The sequence below is a fragment of the Aulonocara sp. 'chitande type north' Nkhata Bay genome, linkage group LG6 (assembly GCF_057382095.1).
Source record: "Aulonocara sp. 'chitande type north' Nkhata Bay isolate Kocher_YH1m ecotype deep benthic linkage group LG6, A_spYH_male_GT1.1, whole genome shotgun sequence".
NCBI lineage: Eukaryota > Metazoa > Chordata > Actinopteri > Cichliformes > Cichlidae > Aulonocara > Aulonocara sp. 'chitande type north' Nkhata Bay.
Window position 1 is genome coordinate 27414199 of NC_141349.1, and position 19217 is coordinate 27433415.

At 39.5% G+C, this 19217-nt stretch overlaps 1 protein-coding gene across 5 annotated transcripts in view; it reads right to left on the minus strand.

Annotated features, from left to right (window-relative positions):
* Window positions 1–18323, minus strand: part of atf7ip (activating transcription factor 7 interacting protein) — a 31236-nt gene extending 12913 nt beyond the window's left edge. For 2 of the 5 annotated variants that reach the window (XM_086296007.1, XM_086296006.1), the window contains exon 1: window positions 17727–18323. The gene's annotated coding sequence lies outside the window, so the exon portion shown is untranslated. Of the gene's footprint in view, window positions 1–17716 lie in introns of all 5 variants that reach the window. The other 3 variants (XM_086296004.1, XM_086296002.1, XM_086296005.1) reach the window with 3 other exon arrangements.
* Window positions 18324–19217: the final 894 nt, after the last annotated feature.

The following is a 19217-nucleotide window of genomic DNA, read 5'->3' on the forward strand; positions in this document are numbered from 1 at the left end:
TGAAATACTTTAAAAACTAATTTAAAAACCCACAATTTAAAAGCAGGTTATGTAGGATTAGGGCCTACTGACTGTGAAGCAGGCACTGGGTAAGAGGCCAACAGCAGACTACAAAAGAGAGGAGGGGCTCAGTTAGGACCAGTCCATCAAGCACATTGCAGTCATATAAAGTCTTTATAAAGTCTGTACTAGCTATTAATTAAACCATTTTCAAATGAAAAGCCTGTTGAGCACTCCTGACACAGCAACGTGTCTTGTTGCATAACATGAGCCGCTAAATTTTTTCCTCCCTTCCTGCTGTCACAGTAGCAAGATTTATTTACAGCTTGCCATAAATACATGCAAGTTTAATCCTTTTATCATTTTTAAATGTAGCGTAGTGATTATCAAGGCAAGGCAAGGCAAGTTTATTTGTATAGCACAATTCAACAACAAGGTGATTCAAAGTGACAACACTAGCTAGCAGCGCACAGACAGAGGGAAAGTACCCTGCACAGACTGTTGCATGGCAACACCCATCCCCCAACTCTAGCACAAACTAGTCCACTGTATGGAAATCTACAGCCAGCACGGGACAAACCATTTTAACAAAGGGCAGGGGGGGGGGATCTGTGCTTTTATTAAAAACATCACCGGCAGAGGACATTTATGATGAAAAGGTTAAGGGCATTATGTTTATTTGAAAGCACAGTATTTTATGCTGTTCTGTGCTTGCAGTGTTAAAAATATTAAACTGTTTCAATCCACTGTTTTTATGCAATTAAAAATATTAAGCCCTTTCAGGGAAAATTTTACTGCTCCCTCTGGGCTCTCTGCTAAATCTTTGATAGAATTAATCTGAACTGGATACATATATGATCGGCCATGGTTTACTCCAATAACCTGAGGACTTGCTGTTCTTGAGCTGAGCACCGTGTTAGCCACAGTTTTCAACGCTCTCTAATGACTCCTGAGGACCGGAGTCAGACTGTAACATAATCTCACAGGACTCTTCTTGGCCATGCTAAATGCCACACTTTCACACAAAATGTTGAATTTATTAGAAACCAGGGAGGGGGAAACAATAGCTGTTTTAAATTCTTTCCATCGCATAAGTATTTACAGGCGGTGCACTAGTACCTTAGGGATAGGTCTCACAGAAAGCAGTAATTTTGTAATGTTTTCCTCAAGACAAAACATGCAAAAAAAAAAAAAAACCCTCCAAAAAACCTTAAATAAACATGAATTCATATTGTTCAGATATAAACAATTTAAGCCATGTATAATGTAGACAGTGTGCACACGCTAATCAGGATCACATTTCCTTTCTGTTCAGTGATAAGATGACCATACATTTGCAGGATGTGTTAAGATCCGATGAAAGGTAGAGGCACCAAAAGGTTTACTGATTTTTTTTTAATTTGTTGAAATATTTCAAAACCTAGAGCCCTGCACCATCTCCACAGACATCCTTTGGCTTAGTATTCACTGTATTCACACTTTCAAAACAGAACTGGAAGGAAAAAAAAAACCTAAACCTTTAGACTGTTAAGGCTGAAACTGAAAATCAAACTGAGTGGACCAAACAAACCCAAACAGCTCAATGCGCCAAATCTCTAAAAAAAAAAAATTAACAAAAGCCTCAATACTAAACAATGATAGAAATTATTGTTTTGTATGTGTTCACCTTTATCAGGATGACTCTAGAAAATATGGCATCCACTGAAGGTCAGATAAATTACTGAGCAGAGGACGATCAAAGGTAAAGGGGAGGAGTCTATGTTTTTCCTCTAAAGCTACTACGCAGTCTGTGCTAAAGACAAACCAAACAGTAAAAAAAAAAAAAGTTAAAAAAGTAGTGACATTACATTATATATACACAACCAAATGAAAAGCAACAACACAGAAAACAAATAAAGTCACTAACACAACAAAAAGCAGCACAATGTGCACTTTAGTCTCAGCTTAGCTAGCACTGCACAACCAGCGCTAAATTGCACACTTTCGACACTCAACCTAGAACAAGCTGAAGCCACCCTCCCCCTCTCTCCATCTGTCTCTTTCACACAGACAGACACACACACACACACACACACACACACACACACACACACACACAGAGAGAAAGGCGCTCTCTCTGGAACAGCCTCTCCCTCTTGCTCATGGGCTGAACCATTCTGCTGTAGGGCGGAAGTGGGGGTGGGGCGTTCAAACAAAGAAAATTTTACTTTATTTCTTTTTGAAGTAATACTGCACTTTCAGAATTACCAAGGGAAAACCAGAAGTTTTTTTTGGTTTTATCTAAAATACTACCGCTAGAATGTTCTAGACCCGCTGAAACGTCTTTAATGTCTTCCTAAAACATATCAAACAAGCCAGTTAAGCAATTTTGTACCAAACTGTGTATACAGTCTATTGTTTTTATTGAATGTTAAAAGATTATCTCAGCAAAAAAGGAAAGAAAGTGTGTGTATATATCTTTTATTGAGAATAAATGGTGCTTTCTTAGCCCCAAAGTATCATGCTAGCTGCATCCAGTAAGAAAAAAAAAAAAAAAAAAAAAAGAGAGCAGAGTCTGACACAATAAGCAGCCTCTACCCGCCCAGCCTCTCCCTCAGCAGGGAGGGCTGCTGTTAAATGAGACTAAACCATTCCTATGCGGGGGTGGTTCCTCTACTCAAGAGGAACAAAGAACACACACCTAAAAATATAAAATCAAAAGCCTACATGGTTCATTTTTTTAATCACTTCTTCTAATTAGGTTTGCTTTGAATGATTCATCAAATTAAAAAGAACTATTTATGGTAATTTCCTGATTTGACACAAAAACGACAAAATAAGATGAAGTAGGATAGAAATACAATTTTATTTAAATTGTCATTCATATTCAACCTGCACCTGTCTTCATCAACAGCCCTCTTGCCAGAGTCAATAAAAGCTTGCAGTGCACTCTTTGCCTAACCCTCCTTTCTTCCATGACAGAAACACAAAATGGCCACCAGCGCTGCTGCGAGGAGCATGCAGAGTACAAGCTGGATCAGATCACATAACAAGCCCCACCCACAAAAAAAGAAGGGGGGAGGGGGGAAAGCAATGCGTATCTGCAGAAATCTTGATATGCATACGTAGATCTTGAGGAAACAGCAAATTTGACGACTGAGTGTTATCTCTGCATGTTAGTGATCTACTGTAAATCCTGGTTTAGCTTATTTTTGTTACAAGAGACCAGAAGTCTTGTGCTCACTTGCTCACTACCACCCTAAGCTAGGATTGAAGAATTAAGAAAATCTCGACAACCTCAAATATTGCTAAATATTTTATAAGTCTGAAGAACTGGGTAATAAAATAACGCCTTTTCTCTTTCAGACTGCCGTATGTCCTTCAACCAGTAAACCTGAGACTTCGCTGTCTAAGCCTGTCACACACTCAAGATGTTGTTGGTTTTATTTTCTGATTAACTATACACTGAAAAAGCAATTAACTGCTATCTGATATTAGACATTTTTATGAAGGCTAAATACTGTGGTGGGGGGGGGGGGGGGGGATAGATGTCAGCCAGTGAGGTCAGAGCCTGCATTCCTACATTACTGCGCAGAATGCGCAGTCTTCCCTTCCCCCACCCTCTCCTCCTGCATCTGGATTCAATGAAACCTAAAATGGCCACGCTGATCTGCTGTGCGCAGGCACACTGAGCTCTTACTGCCTGCTACACCGGCAACAAGATCTCATGTTTAGTAGGAACCACAACAATAACAAAAAAAATCATATGTGGTAAAGTCTGACCAAAACATTTAATGTTAGCTGAAGTGATTTTATATCCTTAAACACAGGAAAAAAATTTCAAAATTCCCCTAAACAGGTAGCAACCTTGGGTCTATGGCTGTCACACAATCTAAAATATTCGTACACAAATTCAATCAAAGCTTTCTTAATATTATAATACTAGGACTCTGAAGCTCCAGTTTCCAACCACAGTGGATGGAAAAGTCAGGTGAACTGGAAAATCTGAATCACCCAGAGGTTTGAGAAAAAGTGCGCGGATGTTTGCTCTGAGATAGTGTATGCATGCCAGGAGAGGTTCCAGTCTGCCAAGACCTTGAACAGGGTGAGATGTATAGAAAACATTTAGATGGATACATTCAAACGTGGACACTTTAGAAGGGAAGAGCACGTCCAATACCAAAACTGTTAAAAGGAAAAAATGTGTTCAAGTACACATGATGGTACTGACGATACTTTCCAGAGAAACAGGTGCAATTACAAGACTTTATCCTTGAACACATTCTCGATATGCTGTCAAATTCATAATTCATCTATAAGTGGATGCAGTCGCAGTTTGAACTCACTCAGCGACAGCAATAAAACTGAACACAGCCCATCAGGTATAGTCTGCCACCTGCCACAGTCAGTTTTTATGCTTTCCTTATGGATTTAGTTTTCACTTTTGTTCAGCAGGCATGTGGACAGATCAACTTGGGGACCAAGCTATTGCCACTATATTTGATCATTCCTCTCTCCAGTGGGATTCCTTTATCTACATATATCCAGCTATTTGCCATCAAGACAGTGTGTGACGTTCCTTTAACTGTTCCCTTAGCTGAAAACCCCAAAGCGCATAGTAATAAAAACAACACGTAAAAAAATAAGGAAATTACAGTAGAAAATATAAATAAAGTAGTCTTGTAGTAGTATTGTAGTAGTAGTATTGTAGAAACCAATTTCTGAAAAGTAGTCAAAAGAAAGGAAATTTCTTTTGACATGATTTTAACTGTTGCGTTTATAAGCACTGACTTTTTGCCTACCATTTCTCAAACATTGTACGCGTGATTGTGCCTCCCCCCCCTTCTTGTGACAAATTAAGACTCCAGCGAGAGCTGGGTAAAAGGAAAAAAGGGAAGAAAACTAGGGAAAGGGTGGGGGTGGGAGAACCAGGAGATCCATGTGAATCAGGCAAGCTGAGCGGGGTTTGTGTAATGACTACAGAAAAATGCTATGGATGGTTACAAATACAAAGTGAAGTACACCATCCACCAAAATAAAGTCGACCTTAAGTTAATTTTAAGGCATTAAATAAACAAAAAATAAACAAAAACAATAACCCCACACTTTTGGTTAACTGCAGAACCAAAACATCTGCATGTAGTTGCTCCATTTTATTTTTTCAAGAGTCTGAAGGCTGTGTGGAATAATTTGAGTTTAGGTCACATTGTATGAAATAGCTACAGCTAGCACACAAAGTCAGAGCCACAGCCTGACAACAGAGCACCGAACCCCTCCCCCACACCTGCAGTCGGCTCTCTGGAGGTTTACAGCCAGGCATGGACTAAACCATTTCAGGAGTAGGGGGGTTCTCATAAAAAGGGAGGGAACTATAAAGATAAATTACAATTTCAAACCTACCTAAATGATTCAGACTCTATAGTTACATATTCAGGTCTAAATAAGTCTATGCTGAACAGGAAAAGATTTGTTGTGTGTTCTAGTCCTCTTGTGGAGGCAGATATTTTACCCTTGGCTTTGAAAGACCTGTTCATTCTCCTTAAGCTTTTTGATCAAATTTTACTTCTGTCTGTTCTGCAATAACTCATCCTTGTTTATGTCTAAAAGTGGGTTTTCTCGGAAGTTTGCTGCGTGGTAATAAAGTCCAGAATTAAGGACTCACAAATCCAGTATTAACAGCTTCCTCCTCTCTGTCTAAAAACAGACATTCAAGCATAAAGAGGCCATGGAACTCACACACTGTTTTCTGTGAAAAACTTTGCAGGACACAGCTAAAATTTCCTGACTCGATAATTTAGACAAGTCAACAAGCTAGCAACTTTGACACTTTTCCATCCCCCACTCTATTCCTTTGATGGGCTGCAGTGAATGCTAGAGCACAAAATGGCTGACTGCCTGAGAATGCCTTTTGTAATTAATATAGCTAGCCTTTCCCCACATACGCCTGTTTAATACCACTCTATTTTAAAAAGAACTATATTTGTTTCTCCCCTCCCTGCTGGTTTGTATAAACAGAAGACTCTTTTTAAGTATAAAAGGAGAAGACATATTCTAATTAACATTCATTGGACCCACAGCAGTAAATGGTCATTTCAATTGCATTTGTTGACATGTTAACATAAATTAGCCAGCTTCATAATTTGACAGTATTTATAGCAAATGTATTTGTTAGCAATGTCTCAAAGTATTCCTATTTGGCTAGGCTACAATAAAATAATAGTATTTGTAAAGTACTAGTACTTTTTCCCATATATTTCTCTCTTTTACTTCTGAAAAATATATTTGTGAAATATTGGTACTTTGTGGGTGGCATGAAGCAACCCACAAGCACACCGAGTATTACAATGGTAACTGTAAGGTAAGAGAGCTAATCCTGCTTTTGCAACTAACTTTCAAGAGAATGCGTTTTCTCGTGTTTAAATTGTTGGATTAATCTAAATCTAAAGCTTGACTGATAAGAAATTAATAGCTGGGAACAACCCTACCTTGCTCCAGATTCTTGCTGGAAGACTCGATGACACTTGGCAGACACCAATACAGATTCAGTGGACTGACTGAAATGATGTATGGACGATGGCACAATCCTAGGCTTAGCCTATTTAGTAAATGTAGTAAAGGCTAGCTCACCTTTATGAACGTGGTTAAAGTCCAAGTGCTCCAAATTAAAGGCGGAGACATTTTCCCTTTCACTAGTTCTACTTCTTATTTAGAACCAAACCTAGCTGGGTCAAGCATACCCAGTTCACATTCACATATCAAATATCACATATAATTAAATGTTCAAACTATAATGGCAAGACCTCTTCCCAGTTGAAAAAGCACCAAACCCCTACGCTCCCTCCTGTGATGGGCCCACGTATAGCTTTTAAGTTACCCTGCAAGGCTGAACAGGTGACTGGCCTGTCCCTTAAGTCATGATTTTACTCTGTTGCAGAAGCGAACATCGACAGCTGGAGACCTGACAGTCAAGAAGTCATTCTTGTTATACTTCTTGGACATCAGCTAGAATTCTGCTGCCTGAGGAGCATATGTAGTTGGTGCATTTTAATGTAAATTCTCCATGGACGTGAAACAGGAAAGCACACAAACCCTCATGCTAAACATGTGACTTCAAAATTTATGTAATTGAGATCGGAGCGGACACACTGACAAGGAGAGTATAATTCCTGCTTTAGAGACAGGATGAGGAGCTCAGTCATTCAGGAGAGGTTTAGGGTAGGGACAGTACTCCTCCATGCAAAAGGGGCCCATTGAGATGGCTTGGATGGTTATTCTGACACATCCTAGATGAAGTTTTTCAGGTGTTCCGAGAAGTCCCTGAGATAGACCAAGGACACACCATTAGGTCGCTTGGGAACAGAATCAGCTGAAGGAAGTTACGTTGTAAGTTACAACATAACCAGAAACTCCTTTTAATGCTACACTGTAACCTTGCACACAACCTGACATGCACCTCCTGAGAAATATAACTAACTAGGTTGACAGAGCCCACAACAACTTCAGTGACATGGAAGGCTATGGTGATCTTTCACAGCACCTTGGCCAAGAGCCTTCCATCACAGTTACCAATACTGCAGTAGAATCACGTTTGACAGCAAATTTGTTGTGACTGGAGAAAACAGATTAATGCTCTTAGCAATCGTTGCAGCAGTGGCCTGGTTACTCTGACAAAGGAAACACGGTCGCTAATTTTCTAGTGCTGCAGAATTACGCTGGTTTGTACACCTGTCATCTATTGACTTTCAGGGATGTTTTAAAGTATAACAGGAATCAAGCCTGAAGTCCACTGCCAAGTCCATGTGTTGTTGGTGCATCGTAATGTAATTTGTCCATGGACAATTGCACAACATGGAGAGTTATGCGGACATATGTACCAACCTTTATGTTCACTCACTGAAGATGAAATTCTCAGGCATCAACAGATGGAAAAGGAAAAGGTTATCCAGGCTTTAATCATGATTATACTCTGATGCGGAGCTGAAGACCGGACGGCTAAGTAGCCATTCCTGTTATATTTCTTTGAAATCCGCAGCCTGGGCAGCATGTATAATTAGTACACTGCAAAGTAAGTTTTCTGCGGATGAGTCCCTATGGTCACAAAAAACAAGAAGGCACATGGGTGTCCGAATGGACCCTCGAGCTAACTGCCTTATGACAAAATTTCCTTCAGTAGATATATAGTAGTCAACTAATCATTGCTGTTTTCACTACTCTCTATCAGAGTTACTAGTCGTTTGAATAAATTGTTAAAATTTTAATAGATTCCCAATCCCATGAAATGATTGTGTCCTAAATGTAATGCAGTCACCTGCCACAAGATGGTGCATAGTTGTTTAGAAACACCTTACATTTGTTAATTTAGGTCTGATCTTTTTGTTAACAAAATTAGAATGAGATCACAGATACAGGCCATGGAAATTAGCTTTCTCCGAAGCATGGATAAGCTTTCCCTTCGTGATCGGGTGAGGAGTTTGTCATCTGAGAGGGGTTCAGAGTAGAGCCCCTACACCTCCACATTGAGACATCTGTCATCTCCTGGGTAAGGTATTCCGGCCAGGAACCTGCCGGGAGAAGGCACAGGCGTACACCCAAGATATGCTGGAGAGATTACGTCTATTGGATGGCCTGGAAGAGGCTCGATGTTTCCCTGAATAAGCTGGAGGAGGTAGTCAGAGGGAGGAGACACAAATCTCTCTGAGACTGCATCAGGAAGGGTATCCAGTAAAAATATGCAAAATAAAACATCGGGAGTTACTTAATGTGCCAACTGTTTGTGAAAAGAATAGCTGAACACAGATTACAGGTTTTACAGTTTTATTACTGGCTAGAGTGCACAATTCGCTCAGTGTGGCCAATGAAAAATATTTTCTACCTGGGTAGTTGTAACTTGCTTCAAGCTTTTTGACCAGTTTGCTTAAAGCATTCCTTGACCACCATGTAACAGTATTGGTAATATTCATCAAACATTTGCTCCTTCTGTCATAGGGAGTGCAGCTAGTGAGTGCAGTTATGCACAGTCAAGTCTTTTTTTTTTTTTTAACATTTCGGTCACACATCCCCTGCTTCATAATCTGGCTGTACGTGACAGTGTGTTCTTCTTTAAGTGGTGAAACAAGTTTCTTGTTTCCATTTTCAGTGGAAACAACATTCTTTACATATTTTACACTACTACTTTATTGGAGGTTGCTGAAGTAGCTCCCTTTTTAAGTATTAAATCATCACCTGAGACTGGCAGGCAGCTCTTGCTATCAGACATGCCTGGGATTATCTCTTTGTTGCATGACCTAGACAATGTATAACCATAGTTTTGCTACAGCAATGATATTGAGATATGACACTTATCATGTAATATATATTCTGGTATTGCAGACAATATGACATTACACAACCCTACAGACCACAAAACCCTGACTAGGTGACTAGATGTTTAACTATTCTGTTAAGAAACCGAATGGAAAGCCAACTAATCATTACGGCTGCAATTGTGTGGAAAACCCCCCAAACTAGGAGACAGTGTAGCTTCTCCTGTTTAATGGTTTACTATCACATTTCACTTATTAGCTAACAAAACTAAAATGGTGTTCGCTTAGCAAGCATTGTCATAACATTATAACATTAAGTATCAACGCAACACATTAACGTAAATCTATAAAACTGACCCATTCAGATTTGATATCATAGATCAAATCTGGGGATTTAAATATTTATGAGCTGCAGTTTATGAGCATTTAAACTACTGCTGTCGCTTTGCACTAGGGCTGCCATGATTAGTCAACTAGTCACAATTACGTCGACTATCAAAATCGTCGACAACTAATTTAGTAGTCGATGCGTTGTTTTGAAGCTTTGTAAGATCCCAAAAGACGCAGGAATAAGTAGCAGGATTTAAGAGTGTAATAACGGACTGAAACAGAAGTTGGCAGCACTGCATGTACAACGATGCCAGCTGCCTTTAAACCCCAAAGAAGAAGCAGTGTCCGGTATCGTAGCTGTGTCCAAATTCAGGAACCGCATCTTCCTGTGCCCGCATTAGTAGGCCAATTACGTTACAGCGACACGACGAAGATTGTCCAAATTCGAAGACTCCGACAAATGCCGCCAACAAATGCGTCCTTTATTTCCCAAGATTTGAAGGATGGGTCGGGTGTATACTTCGTAGCCCAACCCTGTCCCAGAATTCATAGCGCATGCCAGCTCAGTTTCCAACAATAGCGGCAGCTAGTTAGTTTTAATATTACTCTTATTATTCTTTCTGGGTCACAAAATAAACTTAACATATTTTCAGGCGAGAATGTAGCTGTGTAAACTTCAAACACCAGCTCAGTGTATCAAGACACCACATATTTTCAAAAGTGCTCCGACGTTTTCAGAGACGTCTGTTACCCACCAGCTCGATAGCTAGCCCGGGTTCAAGGCTCACTAGAGCCGGTGAGAACACCGGACTCCCGGCAAATCGTTTTCAAACCCACTGCCATCTTTCGCTACTCAGGTTAAACATATATAAGTCACTTAGATAACTTAAAATGTTATTGTTTGGTTTTTTTCAGTATTTTCTTTGTTCCTGAGTAAATCGGTTTGGCTGAGATTAAAGTTATAGTTTTTACACAGCTGAATAAACGTCAAGCAGACAACTGATTATCAGAAGTGTGAGATGCTCGAGGATATACTCCGGTGTCCTGTTATATTTTAGATAGCAAGGAGCAGACGACTGAGATTATTAAGCTTAGAGCTGGGCGATAGAACGATAACGATATGTATCGCGATATAACTTTTACTCGATAGAGAAATTAAGCTATCGCGATAGACCTCGCCGCTCTTGTCCTCTTAAAAAAAAAAAAAAAAAAAAAAAAAAAAGGTCAGCCAATCCAAATTAAGTAGCGCAGAGCCGAACCAATCACAGCCGCAGCGTCACGTGGCGTGACTTGTTACGTACAGCACAAGTGCCAAGCCGCACGTGTGTTTGTTTGGGAAGCAGCCAGCGGGTAATGGAGCCAGCGCGTAATGGAGGAAATGAGTGTGCCGACTAGAAAAATCAACCGAGCGTGACCGAAGAGAAAACAGATGATGGTTCCAATGCCGGAGAGATTGTCGAACGGAAGAGCCATAGAAGTTCCGTAGTGTGAAGGTATTTCGGCTATTTCAAGTCTGACAAAAAACAGAGTAGCGTGCACTGTAAATTGTGCCGAAAGCAAGTCTGGAAATACAATAAACTGGTGCATGCGTCACACTGTGCGCCACGTTATTGTTTCGGTGAAATGAATTTCTACAATACTGTTACTGTTAATTCTACTCTCTGCAGTGTTTAAATGCTTACATACACACACACAGTTACTGTCCCTCCACACATACGACTCGGTTCTGCTTCTATGCCCCAGCTTTGTTTACTTTTTCCCACCGAGGCTTCTAGACTTCTGATTGGCCAATATTTCTGCACGGTTAGGAATCTAGCGCCACCTGCTGCTTTGGCATGTTCATAGCAGCGTTTTCCTTCATTTCTGCCTTTATGTGTGGACGGGATTATTTTTTAAAACGAAAAAGGAAAATCTCCGTTTTCAAAAATACCCGTGTACGTGTGGACGTAGCCTCAGTCTCTGACTGGAAGCGCTAATTCGTCATTCGGCTTTTGTCAGACTAAAGTAACTGTTAAAACTGTTTGAAAAGCTAAGCTATACAACAAGGAGAGATTGAGAATTTCCTTTTAGTTCTGTTTATTTGATATTGACAAAAGTTAGTCAGTTTTGTCTGTTCTTCTGTAAAACAAACTAAGATTTATTTTTAGAATTAATATTTTGTTTCTAAGTGGAATTGACAATTTAGTCTGTTTCGTTTGTTCTATTTTGAAACTTAAACGCTTTAGCGGCTGCCTTTTGTGTAGTTTGCAATATTTGCCTTTATTTATCTGAAAAAGTCTCATGTTCCTTAAGTACATCTACCCTGTTGAACTTATTATGGGAAATAAATATTTAAATACAAACAAGCTGCTGATTATTTCACATTTTACTTGTGAGCAACGGCACATTTAAATCTTACAAATATAGTTATTTGGCTTATATCGTGATAGATATCGTTATCGCCTGAAATGAAAAAAACATATCGTGATATGAAAAAATCTCATATCGCCCAGCTCTAATTAAGCTCCACCGAAAAAATCTGCAAATATCATTAAAATTTAATAAACTATCATCTTGTCTCTACTTTTAGTTAGCACATACCTTAAACACTTAAAGCTGTAAGCTAATGATAGTTAAACAAGAGCAGATGCATGCTAGTGCAATAAGCTGTACGTTTTACGTCCAATGGATGCATGATCTGATTAGTCGACTAATCGCAAAAATAATCGGTGACTAGTCGACTAGCAAAATAATCGTTTGTGGCAGCCCTACTTTGCACAGTCTGCATTTAAGTTTGTTTTCTGTGAAATGCTTTCGCATTTTTTAAAATCTCAGTTTCCATTTTCTTCCGTCTTCCTGCATTGCCATTCGCCTACACTTCTTCTTTGTTAATATTGAGTGCAGTCTTGCAGATGGAAAATGTGATACTGCCCCCATACCTTCCTGCAGTGTATTGCAGTTACAAAAACACATTTATGTGGTATGTATATGACGCGTCAACAATAAAATGATGGACTAACCACTTTTTAATAGTCGATGTCATAGATTATGTCAACAAATTGTGGCAGCCCTACTAGCCAACTAGTGTTTCTGATGTCTACTAGCAAGGGGAGTAACATCTATACATCTAGTTAAGTAGTCGCGCATATCCCTATGTAGCAGCAACTGAACTTTCTAAATAACTGAAATATAGCTAGGAGGCCTGTACAGGTAACTTGAATACATGAGAAAGACTTTAGTCGCCTAGTCTGAAAACTATTGTAAGATTCACTGCTTTAGGTAATGTTAAAAGGTCAATTTTTTCTGTAATTTTACAAATAACTTTCCTGATATTTCAGTCTTTATTTGCCACATCACTGCTCTTCTGTGTAACATCCCCTTAGTACTCATATTGCTACCAGACAGCTACCAGGATTAAATAATTACAAACAGCCACAACAAAATATGAAGCTGGAAAATACGCAAGTGTAGCATGTCTTAAGCACAAACATTCTCATTTTAATAGGATAAAAATCTGTGTAAAACCTGACCACTTTTTTATTGTTATTATCATCATCATTATTATGTGTGAAGTACAACATTACATTTGAAACAACCAAGATTTCTAATCAGCAGCACAACAAGACATCAACGACGAATAACCAGCACACAGAATTTTGAACCTAGATCACATTTCTCATCTCTCTCATTTTCAGCCCAAAGCAAAGGAACCGGCTCCAACTGGCTGAAACCGGTTCGCATAGACTTGGCATGCTTTCAAAATCTCACAAACAAGGGCAAATTTTTTCCTATTTAAAGTTGAAAATACAGTACTGGAAGCCAGCATCACGCCTGACCTAACTTCCATAAGAATAATTTCATAACATAACATGTAAATGTCAGAATCTGTAATTAAATGAGAAACACACAAACTGATTTGCCTTTTCATTGTGGACAAATCAGTTATGTCTCTATATTTCTACATTTGATTTATTTGATCAATCTATTAAGAATTAGCTTAAATTTCAATAAATAACCATGGTGACATGGTTTTAACCATAACTACTATGATATACCAACATGAATACCATTTCATGTTGAAGTGCACCGCTTTGTAAGAATTTAAGATACATAACAAATAATGTCACACAATAGCAGTGGCACGTATTGAGAGTATTGAGAATCAATATGCATTTTGTCACTTGACCAGTTATATAATGTGATATATTATTTTTAATTATTTCTCTACAGAAAATGCTGCAAGATACAAGTATGCTCTGTGTGACATGGTACAGTGATGTGGCCTACCTGAATGGCACTTTACGCCCTTGTCTAATATACACATTAAAATTTCAGATGAATCTGAGTTATGTCATCAAATTCTGCTCATATTTATCACTGAGGCCAAAAACTCTTGGCCTATAGTTGTCATGAGCCAACAGCTGCACAGTGCCGACTTACATCTGGTAGCAAACATGTATAAACCAGGACTGCTGTCACACTAACTCCCCCTTTTCTCCACATGGAGCTCCCCAGAAGGTCTCGATTTTAATGATAGAAAACAAAACAAAATATTTTTTTATTTACAATCTTAAAATCTTAATGAAGCTAGCTCTACAAATTGCTGATTTATAAAACTCAATACAGACAATCTTACACGGTATAAGAAGTTAAATAAATTCAGCAAAGTCAAATATAACATCTACAAGAAAGCTTTTGAAAAATGTATGTGGTGCCTTTAAGGGCTGCTTCCTCTTCTGCAGATAAAAAAAAAAAAGAGACTGTAATGAATTACAAGTGCACCATGTGAGCACTGCCGCTGGGTGAAGCGGGGGAGGTGAAACCAAAAACAAGGCCATACCATGTTCTAAAAGGGTAAAAACCAAATATTAAACTCTTAATTTTCTCTGTTTCTATGGACACGGTTATCAATAACATTATAACGGGGAGTTGGAAAATATGAAAGACTCCAAATCTGAAGACAGATGAAATTGCCCAAACCACTTGGTGCCTGATATTTTATGCAGTTCAGAAATCACTCCACTGGCCTTATATCTATTCTGCGCATCAGTTCACCAAAACCAAAAACAAAGTGAGATTTCTCATTTGTAGTAAATTTGTGTGATAGGTCAAAGACAAAACCTGCTTAATTCTTGTCTGATGAGATCGACTTTAGGCCACACCCACATCCTAGGACAGTGGAATGGAAAATTACTAGACTGTACCACTTTAAACCAAGAGGGGAGGGGTGCAGCTGCCTCTTACTCACATTAGCCATTATATTTTTCTATTCTATCACATTGAAGGCTCTATCTAGATTGCAGTTTGATAAGCTAGAGCGATTCCTGCAAGTGTATTTTTTAAATCGCTAACTCTTCAGTAAAGCTGCCAATCCAACGACACAAAACAGAGTGACATAGTCCATTTATTACTTTGGCACCTTCTTCATTAGTTTCTATCTCAAGATAAACAACTACACATTAAGATCTGTCATTTTTTTTGTCCCTCGCCCAAATTACCACCTTTGCAGGACACTGATTATGTCTGCAGCTTCCTAGCACCAACACGGCACAGTCGCTACACTGATGTTGTAGGACTGGCTTTTAATGTCTTGAAGTGAGGTATGAACATACCCAAGACACAAATGTACATTTCCAGTTGTGAAATTTGGGAGAAAATTCATTATATTTTTGTAGTTTTTCCCACCTGAAACAGTTTGTTATGAACAAAAACAGTGACAATGTTTAAGTAGCTTTTTGTTGTTTGTTTTAACATTTAATGTCATATTAATCAGAATTTTAAAAATTTGCCAGTGTAATATTATCAATTCTATGGTATTAGAAAGTAATTAATTTATCACTGGCCACTGCCACTGCTAGCTGACATTTTTTGTTTTACGCATTTCTAACATATACGAAGCTAACCTGGAAGTGGCTTCTATCTGACGGCCACCAGAGGGTGACAGTTGTGGTTGCAAAAAGAACCTCTGGTTCTACAGAGATCTAGGGGGGGGAAAAAGTTTATTTTGACCACTAAACATTTTCGTGCGGAGTTTAGGGCTTAATCGAGCATTCTGTTTTTTTGCAACCGAAAGGGCACCGGTTAAAACACACATCCAAACTGAATACAATCTTAAAGCGAACACAGGTAAAACTACAAACTGTAGCATAGCATATTACTATTACAGTAATTGCAAAAACCTGGATTACAGGAAAAGCACAATAAATAGCTACAGCAAAGTCAAATATAACTTTAAACACACACACACACACAAAAAAATAGGTTGTGCCTTTAAGGGCTGCTTCCTGTTCTGTAGGGAAACAACAGTCTCTGTAATGAATTACAAGTGCACCATGTGAGCACTGCAGAAGTGAAGAGGGGGAGGTGAAACCAGAAACAAGGCATGATTCAAAAAATTAAAAGCAAATATGAAACTGTTGACTTTATATTAACTGATTTTTTTAAAAAAATATGTAAGATGTTGGAAAATATGATGAAAGACTACAGCACTGAAAACTGAGAAATTGCCCAAGACATTTGGTGTCTGATCTTTAGTGCAGTGTAATGATCATGTACATCTTTCCATCTTTCCACCAAAACCATAAAAGGTGGAGATTTCAGTTTTCAAGTAAAGTCACTGGCAGGTAAAAAAACCAAAACCTGCTCAACTCTTGTCTGATCATTGACTTTAGGCCACACCCACATCCTAGGAGAGTGAAATGGAAAATTACTGGATTGTACCACTTTAAACCAAGAGGGGGAGGGGGCGGGTTCAGCTGCTCAATATGAGGAATGCAGCTTTCTCCTACTCACTTCTAGTCACTTTAGACAGCTAAGTTAAAAAGATTATACTGTAGCAGTGAATTTAGGGATACCATCTAGTAAGAGCTAAAAAACTTTTGTAGATATTATTTTTAAAATAAAAGCCACATTTTCATTTAGCATCCACAGAAGATCAATAACGGACGCCACAAAGCTTTTTGTTATGTCAACATGCTGATTATATTCGCTGCTTCCTAGCACCAACATGGCGCAGTTGCTACATTGACTTTGTAGAACTTTACCTAAAAAGCCATAAAATGAGGTACAAAAACATCAGAGACACAAGTGTGCATTTCCACATTCTGAATTGGGAAGCAAACTTAAAGTATTTGATTACTGATGAGATGTAAGAACTCTTTCTTCAATCAGCAGATAGTAAAGCGACTATTATTTATATCAGCTGTCCCCAACCCCTGGGCCTCGAACCGGTACCGGTCCGTGAGTCGTTTGGTACCGGGTCGCAAGAGTTGAGGCTCAGGTGTGAAATGTATGGTTTTCAGGGTTTTTATCGGTTTTCAGCGTTATTTTGTTATCGTTTTTATCGTTAACTCGGTTTTCCTGGGTCTTTTCACCTGTGTTATGAATAAATCTTTTTTTCGTTACCGGTACTAGTTTTATTTTGTTGTATTTATCCGCGACACATTAAAGGCCAGTCCGTGAAAATATTGTCGGGCACAAACCGGTCCGTGGCGCAAAAAAGGTTGGGGACTGCTGATTTATATAACTAAAGATAAAGGTGACTTGTTTCACAACGTTTATCAGAAATCAAGGAATAGACATGTAATTTTTTTAAAGCTCAAATGTTCTAAAATATATGCTGTATGTAATTTAAAAAAAACTACCTGAATAACAAATGTAAGATATATCAGCATTCAAATCAATTCACAGTTTAATGCTAGCATACACGGATGTTATGACTCCAGACTGGTTATGCAAACGACTTTTCTAGCACACAAAAAAACGAATCGAATATAAGCCATTAGAGAATTTTTTAAAAAAAATGTCTGTAAATAAAAGCTGCAAATAAAATGTTTTCACTCCGTGATATCGATTAAAAAAACCAAAACAGTATCAATATACCATTATTCATTTAGCGAACACTGACACTGCTAGCTGACAGGGTTTTCATTATGCATGTCTGCTGTAATCCCGGTCTGTAGGGGTCACTGTTGCATTGTATGCAGCCAACTACCAGTAACAGATTTTTTCCCCTAATTCATATCAAATGTTTCTGTTCAGAACCACAAGTTCCATAAAGGATGACATTCACTGCTATTAAATAAAAGTACAAATAAGCTGTCTGGGTAGCATGCTAACTGCAGTACCTCGACTCACCGAATTTCTCTACGCTGTCCGCCGACGTTCCCGCGATTTTAAGCTTCGTTCCGTACGGTCCCCTCCTCACCCGCTGGTGTCCAAACCAACTCTTACGGACCCCCTGTGTGAAGCGCCGATGCTCTCGGGATGCGTTATGAGTGCTGCATCAAGTCCACGTTCTCAAGATGAACCGGGGAAACTAGTGAGCTGTGCCACAACAACAACTGTTGTGTTCGCGGATTCAACCGACTGCTCCGCGCCCCCTCTGACTCGCGAACAGACTCCTCCTCCTTTCGCGCACGCACAAAAAAACTCCAACGGCTGACGTTGCGACCGGGGGAGAGGGGGTTTGGTCGTTAAACGACTAACGGTCGCGCAGTCCAGAGATGCAGTCTGAGTGGTTCACCCGGTTTTTTTTTTTTTTAAAGCATCCTGTTGGTCACCGTGCTGAAGTCGGTAGATAAAAGCAGGCAAGGTATGTATATGAACCGCTGCAGGATGTTTTAGGTCGGTTAGTATGGAGGATATGCAGGACTCAAAGAAAATGTGCTGCAGCTTGTAGTTACCCTGCAGCAGGAGGAGCAGGTTTGAGACAGAATCACAGAGCCAATGAGTGGTAGAGAACAGGCAGCTGAACATTGGCATGGAGGGGGAGGGGTGTCCAGACAGAGCCCAGAGACATTACAGTGCTAAGGGGGAGGGGTTATAGGGAGGGGGAGGAGCCTTCTGCCAAACAACAGCCTGAAAATTTGTCTGTAACCTAACTACAGACAGTAGTGTGATTGTAGTTTTATAAACCTACACTCACAGTTACACAGACCTGCTGCATCGGCAAGCATGGTGGTTATGCAGGGTGTTAGGTACATTGAAGTGTTGCACTTTCTACGCGGAAGTGCACACATGAGAAGAGTCCACCTGAAGGTCCCAGCGAGTAGTTATGTTATGTTATGTTATGCTATTTATTAGAAACAACAGTCTTTTTGCAGTCATTTCCTTCTGAGATCACAAAGCATTAATTCAGGTCAGCCATTTTGTGCACTCACTTGTGCTTGAGGAACTTGCTGTTCCCCAAGAGGCCAGCAGGGGGTGAGTTATAGTGGTCTTATATTCTCATGTTTGTTGGTATTCCAGAAAAGGAATAGCTTAAACCTTTGCACCTCGTGTTGTCTGAGTCCCTTTGCAGCAGAATCCATGTGATCGGGAGCAGGGGAGCTGGTATCTGTGCTCTCCAAGAGCCTGCGTGTCTCTCTCTTTCTCACACCCTTTTGCACACCGACATGTCTGCAGTGCTGGAGAAAGCAGCCTTGAGCTTAGACAAGTCACCCCCTGTGGTCAAATCAGCTAGGCTACACTGTAGCTTAGTTCTCATACATTGATATTGGGGCATAAATTGAACACACAGCAATAAAAAACGTTTACATTTTCCTTCGCTTAGGCAGTACAAGCAGCCTGAAAATAGCCTGCATAGCTGAAGCTCTCAGTTTGGTGAATCACCGTTTAGAGTCCTCA